Source organism: Mesoplodon mirus, assembly GCF_964341445.2.
Source record: "Mesoplodon mirus genome assembly, chromosome: 7".
NCBI lineage: Eukaryota > Metazoa > Chordata > Mammalia > Artiodactyla > Ziphiidae > Mesoplodon > Mesoplodon mirus.
Genome location: NC_138983.1, coordinates 77,711,261 through 77,731,555, shown reverse-complemented (window position 1 = coordinate 77,731,555; position 20,295 = coordinate 77,711,261). Strand labels below are relative to the sequence as shown.

Genomic DNA, 20,295 nt, shown 5'->3' with positions numbered 1-20,295 from the left:
TCTTTTTTTATCAGCATAGAAATTTATTTCAATTCAAAAGAATATGGTTATATTTAGCATAGTGTAATAATTATCTAAAGCACGTATCATCGCTGGCTCTGAAACAGTTCTAAAGATGTCATTCTTTTGAAGTAAAAAATATGCAGTAAAAATGTACAAGGAAGCAAAAATATGAAAAAAACAGTTTGCTGAGTATGGGAAGTTGTTACAAGAGGGGCACACCAAGATAATTGTAAGAGTCCAAATTACATAACGTGCAGCAAGGAGTTCTCTTGCTTTAACAACTCCTAGAAAATAAACCAGTAATCTCAATGCAAGAATATCACCACTGGGATAACAGGACAAATTTTCTGAGGCACACAGGTAGTAATTCACTATACTTCCCCTTTCTCTAATACCTTTTCTCACACCAATTTCTTTTCTTTCCTCGAGGATAGATTTTATCCTGTTGAAAACAATTTTAGTTTTATTTGTAAAGTGGAGTAAATAATATCCTGAGTGAAGTAGGCAGCGTTTTAGCTGAAGATGCTCAGGAATCAAACTTTTGAAAAAGGCCAATCAGCTAGCTAGCTAGCAGTTACCATCAGTGGCTTGCAGAAAAAAAAATTACAGATGATATGTTTGTTAAATAGATAAAAAGAATAAGCAGTTTAAAATGGGTGACAAATCCCAGGATCTATTGTGACCTAGACCAGAGGTCCCTAACCTTTTTGGAACCAGGGACCGGTTTCCTGGAAGCAAATTTTTCCAGGGAGGGGAGGCGGGGTGTGTGGGGTTCAGGCGGTAATGTGAGCCATAGGGAGCGGCAGATGAAGCTTATAGCTGGCTTGCTTGCGACTCACCTCCTGCTGTGCAGACCAGTTCCTAAGAGGCTGTGGACTGGTACCCGTCCGAGGCCAAGGGGTTGGGGACCCCTGACCTAGACACTCAAAAGCAGACAGTTGACCTTTGATTAAGCCCATTTTCCTGTGGAGTGAGCCATAAGGGGCTCCAAGACACAGTTTGGTTTCAATGTTTCAGTGTTCACAGCCAGAGGGCAAACTCAGAATGTCTCCTCCTCTTGCAAAAACTGGACCACGAATGAGAAGTCTTTTTTAGAGTAGCCCTTCACGCACAACATCCCTGCAGATCTGATGGGCTTGACTGCCCAGAAGGATTGGGCTCTTCGTGCTGGTAGCAGAGCCTCATGCTAATCCCAGATCCTTAGCCATGAGTGTTGCTCCAAATCCACCCTGATAGTAATTAGCCAGGTGAACTCCATCCATCACCCCAGGTACAGGATTTTAAGTGTCACTTGAGCAACATCGTCCTAAGCTCGTATTTAGGATTTTAGCCATGAGTGTTGCTCCAAATCCACCCTGATAGTAATTAGCCAGGTGAACTCCATCCATCACCCCAGGTACAGGATTTTAAGTGTCACTTGAGCAACATCGTCCTAAGCTCGTATTTAGGATTTTAGCCAAGAGTTTTGGGTCAAGCCCTAACCTGAGTGCCAGATTCATAGCTTCAGCAGTTCCAATCCTACTAATACCTAACAGCAAGTGTTTGCAGATCTACGAAGCCTGGCCAGTCCCAACAGCTCTACAATGCACCACATGGGAGCCCATGCACCACAGCAGCTCAACCCCTCCCATCCTAAATGTGAGGTTGCCAGACCGAGCCGTTCCCACACCACCAGAAACAGGGGCATCCGAGAAAACTGCTCCCATTTTCTCAACTTCTTTGGCCAATTCTCTCAAAACCATAGGGTCAACAGTACTGGAATCTATTAATAGTCTTTCTTCACTTTTTTTTGAATTCCATTTGCTTCAGTATAAGCTTCTAGCGCATTGATGCACTGTAATAATTCTGTCACCTTTTTCGGCTACATCCGCTGCAGAAGACACTACCGGGTCCACTTGCATCTAGCAGCTCTTTGCATGCATCAGGGAACACATCAGCAATAGTGAGTGGCTAGCCATGTTTCAAGAGCTCTTTTGCCATTGGATTCCCCACGTTGCCTACTCCAATGAATCCAACTGGAGTCTTGGAAGCTACTGACCTAGAACACAGCGCTGCAAGGCTGGCCACCGACGGCTGCTGTGGACGACTCCCTGTACCAGAGGCAGGAGGTGGCTCCACGGAGACGGAAGGAGGCTGACACGTTGCCCGCGCCCCTCCTTCCCACGGTGACCTCCTCGACTCCCGGCTCACCCACTGGCTGCTATAGGGTGCGTGGTGCGGAGGGCCGGCTCGGCTGTGGCGATTCTTAATACCTCTTTGGTACTAGGTTACACATACAATTTCACCTAGTGAGCGATTTAACAGAAGGAATTTTTTTCGACGGCATTTTTGTGGCACAGCAGATAGAAGCGAGGTCACTATTTCTTTGAAAAACTGAACTAAAAATGTATAGAAAGTCATGATTCATTCTACAAATATGCTGAGTCAAAGAAATGTGGAAATTGATGCGATGGAGGAAGAGCGCTAGACTTCCCTGATGCTCAACTGGGACCTTTCTTCTGGTGTCAGAACATGGTTGTGTAACTCCTTTAATCCCAGTGGATTTTCCAAAAATTCCAGAATCTTCAGATTTTGGTAGTCCCTGTTTACTGCCTTTGCCCCCGCATGCCAAACCCCCACCCCACCCCGCACACATTTATTTTTTGCCAGTTGTCCTCCGGGGGGCTTTTCTTTATATAGTCATTGCAGCAGTTTGTTAGACTACTGACCCCCAGTGAAAATGCCCCTCCCCCCCGTTTTCTCACCCTGTGTAGTTTTGTTCCACCTTGACCTGGGTTTGGTCACATGACTTGCTTTGGCCCAACGGCATATCAAGAGCTGAAGCTTGGAGAGTACTCGTGCTTTAGGGCTTGTCCTCATGGAAACCTGACATGTTAGGAAGCCTGGCTAACCTAGTGGAGAATAGGCCCAGGCCACAGCCAGCATCAATGGCCAGACATGTGAAAGCAACCAGCCCCAGTTCAGCAACCAGATGATGGCAGCCTCAGTAGTCACCTCAGGTGAAAGCAAGATAGATCCACCCAGGGGATCCCAGCCCATTCTGCTGATTCACAAATTGTGACGAGATAAAGTGCCTGCTGTTTTAAACCACCAAGCTTAGGAGTAGTTCATCACACAGGAAGAGATATAACTATCTTCACTGTTAGATTATCTTCCCATTTTATACCATGTTTCCCCTCAAACGACTGTTCCTTTATCCAAGATTCTAGAAAAGAAATAACAACTGATGACGCTGACAGAGCCTTAACATTTTTTAAAAGCTTTATAAACTTTTAAAATAACTATGTTAATAAAATCAATATTTATTTGATCACAAAATTATTTTCTTCAGTTGCCTTAAGAAGTAATGCAGACTTGTACTAAGTTTACAAATCTGGAGGCTCTAAAAATGTGTTATTCCTTGGATTCAAGTCCTAGTGTACTTTATGTGGGCATTCACGTTTGCAAAATGATTCCAGGAAATTTGCGATTTCATTTTACAACTTGGGCCTACGGAGTCTTATGATATTTTACCTGAGAAAAATAATACATTAATTCCACTTTCAGCTATTAAACCCATGGCTTCCTGTATTTTCTAAATTCCCTATCAGTAAAGAAGACTACATATAGCGTACAAGGCTGTCATGATTAGGAGGAAGGTAGTACAGAAAGAACCTGTCAAATTAGGCATTGCCCAGTCATGTCAGTATACTAACGTGGGAAGCCACAGGCAGCTTGAAGCCTGGAAAAAAGACAGATACAATGTAATGATTATCCTAAGGATCCGGATAATGATTCCTATGATTTTCTTTTAAATATTAATGGCAGAGGATTCTGGGGAAATGATGGTGGCTACAGAGAAGATTTTTATCCCTGAATATGCCACCCCTCCCCTAAATACACAAGCCCCCACCCCCACAAAGAAGAAAGAAAAGCATCTAGAATAGCAAGATCAAAAACCCACAGACAACATCTACAACAAGGTGTCCACATTAACTGCAACATATAGCCAGGTAGGAACAAATCAACAACAGGAAAAAGACCTACATATGTGTATCCCAAGGTGTGTGGGAGGAAGACAAGGGAAGGACTCTCTCTCTCTTTCAGGAGAGCCAAAGGTTACTATGGTTCAAGAACTCACTGAGATTGAAAAACTCACTGAGAACAGCGACAGAAACCGGGTTGCAGGCTCCACTTTGCAGCTGAGTGCAAGAACCTTGAAATGTTCTGAGGATGCCAAGTGTTCTGGGGTCTGTGAAACCTTGACACCTATCAAACCAAAGCACCATTCCAGAACAAACCCCCATACTCAACAAGGAAAAGAAAGAGGAGCCCTGGGTAAATGGGCAGAGGAGGGCCGAGGAGGAGGATTTGAGAAATTTTAAGGTCATTTTTTAAAATTATGTTGTGAAAATAATAGAAGATAGTGAGCCCTGGAGTTCTGAAGCTAGAAATTATATTCTGATCTATGATTCCCTCCTAAAGTGGAAACTTATTTCATTTAAAAATGAGTGACAGAAGAGTATTCCACTCACATCCTGTAGAAAATCAGTGAGAAAAAAAAAGAAAAAAGAGGGTGAAAAGAAAGTTCCAGCAAATCCTGAAAACGTGACAGAAAGACACGTCCACAGAACAAATGAAATTTATTGCCTGATATTGCGGAAAAAGTAAAAGAAATTTTAAAAGGAATAGAAACTGGTTTTAAGAAAAACATAAAAGAAATTAGAAAAAATCAGAAATGAAGTGATTGGAGAATAGCAAGATTTGAAAAGGTGAAAAAATTCAGTAAGTAATTTGTTTAAAAAAAAAACATGTCTCGAGAGAAGGTTAAACTAGAAGGAACACAAGTTTGAATAAACACAGTGGATAATGCCTCCTTGGAGAAATAGCTGATTTCAAATCCAGCATAAGAAACGAATTAGATGTTCCTGTTACACCTTGTCGTACAAGAGAGCTGGGAAGACTTCAAAGACTACTGTGGTTGTGTGCAAAGGACTCAGGAGCCAACTTGAACAGGATCCGTGAGCCTAAGAGGGGACAATCTCTGCATCGATATTTATAACAACCTCACTGAAAACAACAACAAAGAAAGAAAATACCTCATTAGTCATCTTTGGAAGCTACTTTGCAGTCAACCTTTCTCTCTCCTGTTTTTTCTTTTTTTTGTAAAACTGGTAAATAAAATAAAAGAAACATTTATTCTTCCTTTCCTAATTAAACTGTAACTCAGGGCAACCAAGTAGTTGATGAAATAATCTTCTAGCTAGTAAATGAATAATAATCTAATTAGTAGAATATCACCATTTGGTACCCTTAAGAAATTAATGGATCTAGACATTGATCATTAATGGCTGCAACATCACAGTAAGACAGACACTTTATAGTTCCTTTTGGAATTCATCAATATTATCTATGAAGTAAACTTGACAAAAAATCACACCTGAATTATGTCAGTGCTCTAGATCTATCTACCAACTGACAGTAAATACATGGGCCAAAGGAGCATGATAAATATATAAGCATAAAGGGGATGCAATCAGCATAATCCAGACAGTTGGGAACCCTACTGGATGAATGCTTTGAATTCAATGACAAATACTTGCAAGAAAAATGAACAAATTGAGTTCTTTTAAACCTATACTTTAAAAGAAATTGTGTTTGGATCAGCAATCAAATAAATAATGGTTATTAAAATAAAAATACATTTATAGGACAATCAAGGAAACATGAACTGACTGGCTATTTGTTGATATTAAGGAATTATTATTATTTGCGGATGTGTGATAATGACATAGTTGAGCTTAAAAAGGGCAGTTCCTGCATTTTAGAAATATGTATACTGACGTTTTCACTGAGAAAAAGAAATCTGGGATTTGCTTTAAAATTGCTGGGGATTATGGCGGTAGTATTCAGAGAGGGTGTAGAGAAAATGTATTGGCCTGAAATTGACATTTGATGAGAACAATTGATGAAAGTTTCTACTTCTTTCTTTTTACTTCTGTAGATGTTTGAAATTTTCCATACTAAAACATGTTTTATAAATGTAGATGGCTTGCAATTTGCTCTTCTGAGCTCTCAGAAGGCAAAAAGCCATTCTTAAATTAGGAGCTTTCTTCTCTAGCCAAGAATTCTAATGATAATTGTGTCCCAACTGGCCAGTGCACTCAGATTGCTCTGAGATCTGTTGGTGGAAGAAAATAAAGAAACTCTTTAGTCTTAGAAGAAAACAACAAAGAGTAAAGGCTGCTGCTAGGTCTAGGGCAATAGTGTAGTATCAGTATAAGGCAAAATATTAGTTCCTTCCAAAATCCACTTGTTACTACTGTGTATACTTTTGCAGCAAAATATCTTTTCTACATTGTCAGCATTAAAGTAAGTTTACTATTTAGGTGGCATTTAAATTATCATATGCTCAAAGCCTAGAAAGAATCCCCTAGGCTGAAGTGACATTAAATCTTATTTTGGCCATTGTAGTGTATTCTCCAGTCCTACTTGCTTTGTCTATAACTGTCCTAAAAAGGTGTGAGGAGATCTGCCAATATTAATGCCAGGATTCAAAATGAGTTCTTTGCAGCTTGCTTCCTTCAGGATCTTCTGCCCTCAGACCCATGTATTTACTTACTGCCTCAGATTATTGTATATGTCACATCTTTCCAACTAGAAGACAAGCTCCTTTAAGGGCAGTGACTAGTCTCATCAACATCGAATTTACTCCAACACCAGTGCTTTCAAAATGTGTGTTGCTTAGTGTACGTCTGACCATAAGAAGTTACAGAAACAATTCTACTCTAACTAAATAATAATGATACTGCTGCTACCATTTCTACTACTGCTGCTAATAAAATGTATGAAATAGAGTATACATGGGAAGATAAAGATAACACTGGAAATCCCAGACTGTAAAATGAATGATCCCAAAGCCACTTGCCAATCCATCGACTGTAAACAGTTACTTGTGAATTGGTCAACGTTTGAATGCATAATTGAGAGAAGGGTTAAAACAAATTTTATTACCAAAAAACACAATTTTTATACCCACAATTTTTGAGCTCAACTGACCTGTAGTTTTAACAGAAATAGATGAGATTCAAAGTATTCATTCAGGTTCCTAAATGATCCATTCCCTATCTTTCCTTATGAAACAATCAGTTATACCTCTAATAATTTGTCAAGGATTCACCAATCTCTACTTCCTTTATTTTCCAAGGTTTGGTATCATTACAAAATCAAGTCCTTTGGCGGAATTTAATAGTTTCAAAATCCCTCATCAGTATTATTCACTGGGATAAAATAATATGAAAATTTAACAAACACTGACTATGTGCTGAGAAATGATCCTTCAGTCATTCACTCCAGGTGGAGACTAGCATTCAGGCTGCACCTGAGGTAGAATTTGAATTCCAAAGTGGACCTTTAAACCACAGCTCAGCTTCTCTTTTTAAAACCATCAGAAATAAGCCTGTTGCCTGACCTTTGAGATTCTGCAAAGAGACCATATTTACACCTTTTGTCTCTTTTAACTTCCCTAGTCCCCTTCTCTACTTTCAGAATAGTGATTCCCAGATAAGTACAATGAGTTCAAACAGTGTGGTTAAAGGGGTAATTAGTCTGCTCTGCAGCCAAGTTACTCACAGAAGAAATAAGTTGGCTTTCACAGTTGTTAGTTTCTTCCTGGGCTTTGTTTAGAGGGGTCTCAGCTCAAGCAAGCAGCCTGTCAGCAGCCTGAAATAACTCTGTGGAAATCTAATGGCATATATGTAAAATATGTCTATGAAACCTTTTATTCAATCTTAGATCCATAATTTTACTACTTCTTTAGGCCTGGAAAAGGATATTCAGCTACAAAAGGACAGAAAAGAAAATGTGTATAATACCTCATGCCTGCCTCACACCCTAGAACCTTATTTTACCCGTTTCATCAGAAAATGATGGGGCTTCCCTGGTGGCGCAGTGGTTGAGAGTCCGCCTGCCGATGCAGAGGACGCGGGTTCGTGCCCCGGTCCGGGAAGATCCCACATGCCGCGGAGCGGCTGGGCCCGTGAGCCATGGCCGCTGAGCCTGCGCGTCCGGAGCCTGTGCTCCGCAACGGGAGAGGCCACAACAGCGAGAGGCCCGCGTACCGCCAAAAAAAAAAAAAAAAAGAAAATGATGTATGCTGTAAGAAACATGTTTTTAATTATTTGATCAAATATTTAAGTGCACTAAGTCTCTGTATTTATTAAAGCAAATATAGTTACCTTTCTGTCCCTTTCTAAAAGAAAGCAAAAGATACAGTTCTTTTTTCTTAAGACTCAGGGTTTATGGATATTAATTATTACACTATATTGACACCCAGACATGTTTATAGGAGGCTTTTGAGACATACAGAGCTAGTTATTCCCATACCAAATGGCACTTCTTTTTCCTCTGCCTTCTGCTTGTATTTTTTCTGTTGTGATTATATCCTACTGAGGCTGCTACATGTCTTTGTTTGATTTGAGGTTCTAAAGCTAAGACTGTATAGTCTCCTTTTTACAGAATAATAATGGGTTTTATGACTGTTTGCCTTCAGAAGCCTCTTTTTCCACTCATTCTCATTTCATATCTATGGTGAGGTGTCTAAAACAGATGAGTTAGTTCTGAACTGGTGATATATAAATCAATTATTATTTGATTCATATTCAAAGCAGCTCCTCCTAAAATAGTGGCCTTCCTGCCTGTGGGATGTAGTCTAACCTACTGCCTGGATTTACACCCACCAACATCCATATTTTGTCTATTGTTACCTTGGACACTTGTAGGAACTGAGTGAGTTTCTGTTTCTATAGTGTCCATTGACAGACAAATGAATAAAGAAAATATGGCACATATGTAGAATGGAATGTTATTCAGCCTTAAAAAATAAGGGAATCTTGCCACTTGCAACAACTTGGATGAACCTTGAGGGAATCATGCTAAGTGAAATACGTCAGAGAGAGAAAGACAAACACTGCATAATCTCACTTTTACGTGTAATCTAAAAACGCTGCTCTCACAGAAACCGAGTAGAATGGTGGCCGTCAAGGGCTGGGGAGTGGAGGAAATGGGGAGTTGTTGGTCAAAGGGTATAACCTTCCAGTTGTAAGATGAATAAATCCTGGGAGTCTGATGTACAGCATGGTAACTATAGTTAACCTCACTCTATTGCATACTCAAAAGTTTCTGAGATAGTAGATCTTACATGTTCTCATCACACACACACACACACACACACACAAAAGGTAATTAATTGTGTAAGGTCATGGATGTGTTAACTAACCTTATTGTGGTAATCATTTTGCAATATATACATGTATCAAATTATGATGTTGTACACCTTAAACTTATACAGTGTTACATGTCAATTACATCTCAATAAAACTGGAAAGAAGAAAAAGATTCACATGGAGAAGGGTGAGGCTGGTAGAAAAAAGCCACTGCCTTGAGCAGTACCGAGGTGGGCGGAAAGCCATGGGGCTCTATGAGCACTGCTGGGGAGGCTCTGTTCCCACGTGTGGGGAGGGGGTAGGACAGCACAGCTGTGATCCTTATTGCAGACCCTAGGCAGCCTCAGGCAACTTTTCAAAGTTAGATGCTGAAAACCAATAAATGAAATTATAAGGAAGAATTACATAAATGCCTTTATTCTACTTCTGGTCCTCTTGGCAACCTTTTCCATCTAAAAGCTGCGCCCTGCAGTTCTCAAAGCAGGAACATTAACATGGACCAGAAGTTTCCAAACTTTTCATCATCAACCCCTACACCAAAAGAAAAGTTGAAATTTTATGACCCCTAGTATATGAAGTATCTTGTGTGTTTTTAATATTTATCAAGAGAACATTTAACGGTTACCTACTATGTGCCAAGAGAAAATAAAAATAAGACGCAGACTTTAACTGCAGACTTTGTTCCGGTATTATTCTTCCTTTTGACTTCAGTATAAGAACTACTGAGCTGGACTTCCCTGGTGGCGCAGTGGTTGAGAGTCCGCCTGCCTATGCAGGGAACGCGGGTTCATGCCCCGGTCCGGGAGGATCCCGCATGCCACGGAGTGGCTGGGCCAGTGAGCCGTTGCTGCTGGGCCTGCATGTCTGGAGCCTGTGCTCCGCAACGGGAGGGGCCCGCATACTGCAAAAAAAAAAAAAAAAAAAAAAAGAACTATTGAGCTATTTGCTGTCCCAGTAAGGGGGTAAGCAAACAATTACAGAATCCTGTGATCTCTTCCCAAGTTTGCAACTATAGCGTTGGTCCTAGAATTGCTCAATAACTTTGTATTTTGATTTAAGGGGAAACTAAAAGAACTTCCTGTCCCAAAGTAACTCTGCTTTGTGGAGACTGGAGGTGCCGTGCAATTGACTCAAGATACTGTTTATTTGTTTAAACAGTTAAATGAGTAGTTTCTATTTAACAAGTGAGCACAAATTTTCACAACACTACCTACCCCATGACATAGCTCAGACGAAAACTCTGAGGGAAAGGAAAACTATATGGGCAAAAAGTCCAGGTTCCATCCACTGTACATGGGATATTGATAGGCTTGTAAAACTTACAGAGGTACCTGGGGGTACCCAGGAACCCTGGGTATTTAGTATACAGATCAGCAAAGGATTGTGGAAAATAAGAAGACACCAGGTCAGGGGACAAATTAAGCAGGTGAAGCTGGTCCTTTATACTCTTTTCCCTTCTGATATACCACTGCTCTGTCATGTGCAGAATACGTTCTGTATCCTCAGTAGACCTACACACACACACACATGTGTAACACACAAACATGCACGCATGCATGCGTGTACACATACATGGAGTCCCCAGTCTTCTCAGTTAAAATTCAGCTTGTAGTAACTAAAGAAAATGTATAATGCCCTATATTTTATAGATTTTAAAAATACTTGCACTTTAAGAGAAAACTTTTAATGTCTGAAAATCCCTTCTCACGAAGGAAGTTATTTCTGATATTGGAGGTTGACAGTTTCACAGAGAAAACTTCAGGAGCACAGAGACATGCCTGACCCTCTCCCCACGCACCATCTGGGGAGAATTCACCAACACAGAGGCTCAATCCCTCTGCTAAGTCAAAATCAAGTATACCAACATCATTATTTCACAGAGAATACCCTACCTCATGTTAGGCATTCATATGTATTTTATTTGTTGAAGAGAGGAAGAAGATATAAAGGAGGGAATCATCCGAAATTACAGAGGACACCATTTAAGTCAATATAGATATTTCAATTTAAGGTAAAATTCAATGATAATTTGAAATTATATGTGGAGTTTTATTTACTAAAGAATATTTTGCAAAGTTCAACTCCTATTTTAACTTATATTTTCAGAGAAGGTATTTGGTCCAAATGAAGAATACCTTCAATTATTGTTCTTTCATTGCAAGCAAAAAAGGATTTACTTCTTTTCATGAAATATGGTTGTTTGACAACAGAAGGATAAATATTTTATATTTTTAGAAACAACAGTCAGGCTACTGATATTCTTAATTAGTTTTAATAAATATGAATGCTTCTTATCATCTACTCTTTAGCTTGTACCTGAGGAGTTGAATACCTCCGGGAAGATATGTGCTCCAGACCCGTAAATATGCAGTTCACAGAGCCCACTACCAGAGGGCAATAAAGAAGTCAAATCTTGAAACCATGGAGTGAAAATAGTGGGAGTTTAAATAAAAGCAACATTTCACAGTATGCTTTTCTGACCAACGTTATATCTAATAACTTAATGGATTGTATGTACATGGATTCTGAAAAGTCAGCAGCACACTTCACTGGTCAATATTCTATGATAAGGGGAACGTAATTGGAGTGTAGAAAAACAGTATACTTACATCTTAAAATTCCACCCCTACAGAATCTACTACTCACTATTGAAAAATGGTAAGAAGAATAGCTTTCTGTGTCTCAGTCACCAGTTAACATTTTCAAGAGTAGAATTTATCTTCCTATGATGCTCAAATACACAGGAAAAATGCATATCTAGGACAATGGATAAACTCTATATGACATGTGAAAATAATTCTTCAAATGGAAAAAGTAAAAGATCTACAAGGAACAGTTTTATATGCATTAGTGTGGATATATACATAAAGAGGCTCTAAGAAACATAAAAATCACTTCCAGGAAGTAATTTTAGGTAGAAGAGAATTAACATGGATGAGGAAGAAAAGAGAGTTGGTTTTAAGATAGTTTCATTTACTTGTTTTTTTGTGTTTATTTATTTGTTTTATTTATTTGGTCTTTGGAATATAAGGAAACAGTGGCTTTCACATCCGTATCCCAGTGGAACAAAGGGACCGAGGTCTATACTGGAGCCCAGCCACTGTTTGACTAGCTTGTAATAATACTGGTGAAATACAGCCAAATCATTTGAACTACAAGCATCCTCTCTGACAATAATCTTAAGACATCAACATTATAAATTAAAGAAAGCAAAGAGAGAATACTGTTTTCTTTAGAGAGAAAATACAGATTCTGGATCAAATCAATAATGTCAGCAAACCTCATGGCTATAAAATATTCTGCTGCCTATCATTTAGATCATGCCTCTAGAAGAGGGAAACTGGGTGATAATTTCCCCAGATTTTATATTTAATTCAAATATTTTAGATAAGAGGCATCTCTAGTAAAACACTGTATCATTGATTTTTTCCAAAATGATAGCTCACAGGAGTTCCTCTTTCCTTCTCAAATACATATGGGGAAATGGAGGTGGGTGGGTTAGAGGAACTATCTAAATAGAGCATAGTAATCAACAGTTTGTTTTTTTAAAATAGAAATTTCTATTTCAATTGTTTCCAGAGACAGAAACACACAGAGACAATTCCATGTGACAACAGTGGAAGAGACCAGAGTGATGCAGCTGCAAATCAAAAAATGCCAACACCAGTGATTGATGGCCACCACCAGAATCTGGTTAAGACAAAGAAGCATCCTCCCCTTGAGGTGTCAGAAAGAACATGGCCCTCTCAACACTCTGAGTTTGATCTTCTGGACTCTAGAGCTGTGATAAAATAAATTTCTGTTCTTTTAAGCTAACAAGTTTGTGGTATCTTGTTATGGTAGCCCTAGAGATAACAGTATTTGATTCCTGAGATGGCAACTGTATTCTGACTATGTAATGACTATTCCAAGATGATCAACAGACACAAAGATAAAGAAAGGCAAAACTGAGACTAAGCCCAGTTCTTTTTATTCCCAGAATAATAAATGATTTTTTAATTAATTTAGATCTCTTTGTCTAACCCCTCTGCTTTTCAAAAGACTATGTGCGACCAATCAAGTAGTAATATGTTATACTTTCATTTTAATTCATCTCAAAGTATTTCTAATTCCCCTTATGAGTTCTTACTTGACCCATGAATTATTTAGGAATATACTGTATAATTTCCATTTGTGATTTTCAACAAATTTCTGTTAACGATTTCTTATTGCATTCTGTTGTCATCTGAGAGCACTCTTTGTATTGTTTATATCCTTTAAAATGTACTGAAATTTGTTTTATGGCCTAGCATATAGTATATCCACGTGCATTTGAAAAGAATGTATATTCTGATGCTGTTGGGTGGAATGTTTTATAGATGGCTGTTAGGTCTAGTTGATTGATAATGTTGTTCAAGTTTTTTTAATTTTCTTGTTGATTTTCTGTCTGTTCTGCTATTGAAAGAAAGGTATTAAAGTATCCAACTATTATTGTAGAACTGTCTGTTTCTCTTTTCCGTTGTGTCGATTTTGCTTCATTGTATTTGGAAGTTCTGTTGTTAGGTGCATATAAGTTTATAATTATTATACATTCTAGATGGTATAATCCTTTTATCATTTTAAAATATCTTTGTCTCTAGTAAAAATTTTCATCTTAAAATATTTTTTTCTGATATTTTCTTATCCACTCCAGTTTTTTTGTTGTTGTCTTGTTTTGTTTTGTTGTTACTGTTGTGGTATATCTATTCCAACCCTTTTACACTTCACCTATATATTTTCTTGACTCTAAAGTGGGTCACTTTCTTGTTGATGTTATATACATATATAACTGTATATTACATTCAAAAATTACATATATAATAACAAATTATGGCAGACTTTGAACTGGACCTTTTTTTTTTTCGATACGCGGGCCTCTCACTGTTGTGGCCTCTCCCGTTGCAGAGCACAGGCTCCGGACACGCAGGCTCAGCGGCCATGGCTCACGGGTCTAGCCGCTCCGCGGCATGTGGGATCTTCCCAAACCGGGGCACGAACCCGTGTCCTCTGCATCGGCAGGCGGACTCTCAACCACTGCGCCACCAGGGAAGCCCTGAACTTCACCTTTAAATGAGTATGATTTAGACAGTAGAGCTTCCCTACCAAATGCAAATAACTCACTTGAACTCTCTTTTTTGTAAAGGACAGACCAATTCTTCCAAGGGGAATTCTTGAACTCATTAGATATGTGATATTCATTATAATTCGTTGCATTTAACACCACAGAAAGGACTTGATCAAAGGCTATTTTACTCTTTTCTTCCTCACTGGATGATTAGCTAGGTTCATTTTTAAATGGAAGATATACTCTAGATATTTAAATGTAGGGCATCTCTTCCTTTCAAATCTCAGAAAGAAAGGTGTGCTTCAGTTTCCCTGCAGAAACCTCTAGTATCTTGCCCCCCTTTTGAAAGAGGAACTAATCTTTCTTTCTCTATTCTTCTTTGTCTTCTTCCCTTCATCAGCAATGAGCCTCTTTATCATTTTTGTCAGCCCAAAGAATAATTTTTCTCTTTCCGGGCCATTCAAAAATTGTACACTACAAAGTAAACAGAAAGAGCTTTATTTATAAAAATAAAACAGCTATGGCATTAGTTCTTAAAGAGTATAAAATGTTGATCCCTCATTCCAACAAAAAGTCTTGTTAGCATTTAGGGTTCAATGAGAGGCAATAAACAAAAATGTTTTGGTGACTCCTCTGACATCTTTACTAAAAGGTTTGAACTCATAATGGTGAATATCAGACATATTTGTGTTAGGCAATTAAAATTAAATTATATCTAGACGTATTTTAAGTTACCATATTAACATTAGCAAGTAATCTTAGAACTCATCTTGAAAATAAAAGGTACTTTTATACTTTATAATGAAAAAATCAATAAAATGTGCCTTTATGCAGAGAAAATGTAATTATAATACCAATTAATGTTAACTGGTCACTTTTTATTGAAGTAGAGTTGACATACAATATTATGTTAGTTTCAAGTGTTCAACATAGTGATCCAACATCTAAATACATTTGAATTGGTCACCATGATAAGTCTAGTAACCATATATCACCATACAAAATTATTACAGTATTATTGACTATATTCCTTACGCGGTAGATTGCATCCCCAAGACATTTATTTTATAACTGGAAATTTGTACCACTTAATCCCCTCACCTATTTCTCTCAGTCCCCATCCCCCTTCCCCTCTAGTAATCACCAGTTTGTTCTCTGTATCTACAAGTTTGTTTCTCTTTGGTTTTCTTTTTTAGATTTCACCTGTAAGTGAAATCATACAGTACTTGTTCTTCTCCGTCTGACTCATTTCACTTAGCACACCTAGTACTCTAGGTCAAGCCATGTTGCTGCAAGTGAAGAGATTTCATTCTGTTTTAGGACTAAGTACTGTTTCATTATGTATGTGTGTATACATACACCACATCTTCTTTATCCACTCATCTATTTATGGACACTGGTTTCTTCCATATCTTGGCTAGTATAAGTAATGCTCCAATGAACAGAGGGGTGCATACATCCTTTCTTATTAGTGTCTTTGTTTTCTTTGGATAGATACTCAGAAGTTGAATTGTTGGATCATATGGTAATTCTATTTTTAACATTTGGGGGAACCTCTGTACTGTTTTCCATAGGGGCTGCACCAATTTACATTCCCACTAACAGTGCACAAGGGTTCCCTTTTGGATGATGGCCATTCTGACAGGTGTAAGGTGATATCTCACTGTGGTTTTGATTTGCATTTCCCAGATGATGAGTGATACTGAGCATCTTTTCATGTGTCTTTTGGTCATTTGTATGTATTCCCAAAGCAATGTAACCCCTATCAAAATACCAATGGTATTTTTCACGGAATTAGAACAAATAAGCCTAAAATTTGTATAGAATCATCCAAACAAACAAAAAACCTCCAATAACCAAAGCTATATTGAGAAAGGAAAACAAAGCTGGTGGTATGACATGCAATGATCTCAGACTATACTACAAAGCTATAGTAATCAAAACAGTATGGTATTAGCATAACAACAGACACATAGGTCAGTGGAATAGAATAGAGAGCCCAGAAATGAACCCACAGTTATGTGATCAATTAATCTACAACAAAGGAGGCAAGAACATACAATGAAATAAAGACAATAAATGGTGTTAGGAAAATTGGACAACTACTTGCAAAAGAGTGAAACTGAATTATTTCCTTATACCATATATAAAAAGAAACTTAAAATGGATTAAAGACTCACATTGAAGACCTGAAACCATAAAACCCCTAGGAAAAATACATTGACATCGATCTTAGCAATATTTTTTGCGGGTCTATCTCCTCAGGCATGGCCAACAGAAGTAAAATTAAACAAGTGTCATTATATCAAACTGAAAAGCTTTTGCAGAGAGGAGAAAACCATCACAAAATGAAAAGGTAACTTACTGAATGAAAGATTTTTTCAAATGATATATCTGATAAGGAGTTAATATCCAAATTATCTAAAGAAATCATACAATTTAATATCAAAAAACCCCAGATATTCCAATTTAAAAATGGGCAGAGAACCTGAACTGGTCACTTTTTAAAGTGTTTGATACAGTACTTAGATGCATTCTTTTTTCATTAGCCTTGAATATCAATACTCTTAACATCTCCGTTTATAAATGAAGAAATTAAGGAATGGAGAGATAAATGACTTGTCTAAGGTACAAAGCTTATTACAAAAAAGATTATACTAAACCAGACCTCTGATTCAGATTCCTATACTTTAATCATTATGGCTTACTGCAGAAGATTAGAGACAGAATTTGACATTGAAAGCTTAGATTCCAGTTTTTAATGAGACTTCTTCACCATGCCTTTATGTCTAAGGGAAAAAATTCTGGTCTGTACTGCCATTAATGATAATACTGCTTTAGAGAAATGTTCTGGAGGGAAAGGATATTATTCAAATTTATTTTTAAAGTTTTTCTTTGGTTTGACTTTGTTTCTTAATTTTCTCATGCTAGGATGGGAGGGCAAACAAAACCTAAACTAACAATACCAACTATACGTGTGTGTGTGTGTGAGTGTGCCTGTACTTGTAAGTATGAAAATACAACTTATAAGAAAAGGCAAGGCCAGAATCTATAAGGCTAAGGATTTTGACTTTATCTTAGATGCAATTTATCTTAGAAAGCAATTAAATGAAAACATAGTTGTGTAGATACTAGGCTGTTCAAGTAGAGCAAAGGAGAAATGGTAGTGGCTAAGATGGTGGCAATGAAGATGAAGAGAAACATTATATAAGTGATGAGAGAGAAAGAGATGAGATTCCAGAGGACCTAATGATGCAGTCTATGCAGAAAGTGAAGAAAAGGAAGGAACTGAGGATCATTCCCAGGTTTTTGCATGGAGTTACTTTTTGTGTGAATCATGGCACCATTCACTGAGGAAGAAAAGATTTGCAGGATGGAAAAGTTTGGAAGAAGGAATAATTGAAGTTTCATTTTAGATATCTTAGTTGTAGAGACGTCAAGCAGTGTTCCTCATATTTCTCCAATGAAAAGAATCACCTGGGGATCTTACTGCACATATGGATTATCACCTTTTCTGCTAGAACTTCTGGTTTGGTAGTCTGAGTTGAACACAAAGTACTAGATTTTCTCACACTGCAGAAGAAAAAAAAACACACTGAAGGAGGTGGGAAAGAGCTAACCTAAGTAACTTTGGAAAACAGTATTTTAATATACTGTAATTAACCATGCACAATATATACTGAAAAGCTAAAGACAAAAAGAAATGTACACAAATACTGAACTTGTTAGTAAATTTATTTTTCACATGTGTACAGGTTAATGATTTTTAAATATTTTATGTGTATTCCAGAATTGAGCAAATGAATAGACTGCAAATAATGAGAATCAGGTTTCTAATTGTTAAAGAGTGACAAATAAGGAAAGGGTAAGGGAGGCTAGAACAAACCCTGTGCTGTTGGATTGGAATCAAGGTATCAATGTGAATTCATATATCAATTTGAAGTTTTATATATATATGTAGATAGACAGATGATAATGTGTGTGTGTGCACACGTGTGTGTATATACATACACACCCAGATAGATAATATGAAAATAGAGATACTTGTATATTTTTATGTATTCGTATATATATTTTTAGCTCTCTCTGATGAAAACACAATGAGGTAGCTTGGATAGTGATAAATCCACCTCATACCAAGATTCTGGTTTCTGAATACCATTATTAATGCAAGGAACAAGAACTCCATGGAGAAATGACTGATTCAAGGCTGAGACAGAGGAAAGTAAAAGATGGGTCTGGAGCATTTTGTGGTGTCAGAAAGTAAGATATTACTCCAAAAATTGTATGGCCATGTAGGAAAAATATAGGAGACAGCTGGAAGGAGTACCAGTGACCAAATATGGAACACTTTGAGAAACAAAACTATTAATGATAGTAATAAATTTTAACCCGTAGAATAAAATAATTATCCACAAGTTCATACTGATGTATGTATATATATGAACAAATAACCAGATAAATACATAAATGAAGGAGAAGAACAGCTCTTTCTTATACTCAAATTATAGTTAATAAATGTAGAGGGAATGATGGGAATAGAAAATGAACAATCATCAAACACCACAGTAATGGGTGGAGTCAAAAATTATTGATGGATGCTAAAATTAGTATGGGAAAATTAAACAAGAAGCAGAATATTTGAACAATCTCAAAAAATTACAAAGGGAAAAATAGTGATTTTGCAGCTATCATTAGAACTAAGTCATCAAAGTTAGCATCCCCAGTAGTGAGACATACAGATTTGTTTGTACCTCTAATATGTACTGAAAATGGCATAATATCTCTCCTGAAGTGTTCTTGTCAAGAAATACATATCCTCAGTCTAACCATGAGAAAATATCAAACAAACCCTATTTGAGAAAAATTCTACAAAATGACTGGCTAAGATTTTCCTTTAGTTCAAGGTCATAACAGACAAAAAAAGACTGAGGAACTATCCTAGATTAGAGAAGAATGGGGAGATATGACAAGCAAATGCAATAAGGGATCCTAGATTTGAATCTGGACCACAAGACAATAGGCAATATTTGAATACGAGTCTATAAATCATTAGTAGCATTGTGACAATGTAAACTTTCTGCTTTCAATAATTATACTCTAGTAATAGAAAATGTTAACATTTGGGGAAGCTGAGTAAAGGGTATATGGGAACTCATACTGCTATGTTTGAAGTTTTTTGATAAATAAGATTTGATAACACAGTTTTATAAAAACTTAGTTTGGACATTTCTGAACCTCTTTTTTGTTTCCTTATGGAAGAAAGTTGCTTGTTTAGGGATAATACTAAATCAATGGGGGTAAGATTTACACAGGACCAACCTTAACATTCATAGTGTGTGGCGCAGGAAACAACTTTGAATGGCCATTTCAAGGAACAATATACTTAAGTGTATACAATGAGTAAAATGGATGAACTACACAAATTAATGAGTTGAAAAACCATAGAATCATAGAATTTTCTCACTGTAAAGGCTCTTACTTTCATAACTTTTCAGAACTTTTCCGTTCCTATGGGTAAATACCAAAGAGCAGGATTACTAGATCACTGTATGGTAAAAGTACGTTTATTTTGTAAGAAACTGCCAAGTATCCCGCTAGCCACAAATGAGAATTCCAATTGTTCTGCATCATCACCAACTTCGGTATTTCAGTTTGGGGATTTTAGCCATTTAAATAGGTGTGTAGTGGTATCTCATTATCATTCTAATTCAAAATTCACTGATGACATGGAATGTGTAGCATCTTTTCATATGCTTATTTGCCATGTGTCTATTTTCTTTGTTTAACCATAGTAGTTTTGTTGTTGTTGATTTTTTAACCAAGGCCTGCTAACTCTTGTCCTCCTATGTCTATTTATGTTGTCTTTTTTCTTTCTTTCTTTTTTTGAACTTTTGATCATTTAGTCTTTTTCCTGGTTATGTCCAATTATTTTTTATACTAAAACTGGGCTTAACTTATTTTAGGAAACTATAAAGATACCTCCACATTCTGGATGTTGTTATC

At 37.3% G+C, this 20,295-nt stretch overlaps 1 protein-coding gene and 1 pseudogene across 3 annotated transcripts in view; both read right to left on the bottom strand.

Annotated features, from left to right (window-relative positions):
* The window catches only part of LOC309807093 (uncharacterized protein), a 142,066-nt gene that overhangs the window by 108,739 nt on the left and 13,032 nt on the right, over positions 1-20,295 (bottom strand). The gene's annotated exons all lie outside the window — the stretch shown is intronic.
* Positions 701-5,093, bottom strand: LOC309808816 (3-hydroxyisobutyrate dehydrogenase, mitochondrial-like; annotated as a pseudogene). Its single transcript has 3 exons — positions 5,082-5,093; positions 1,295-2,265; positions 701-1,183 (listed from the first exon to the last, which is right to left on the bottom strand). The product of its transcript is annotated as a 3-hydroxyisobutyrate dehydrogenase, mitochondrial-like (transcript).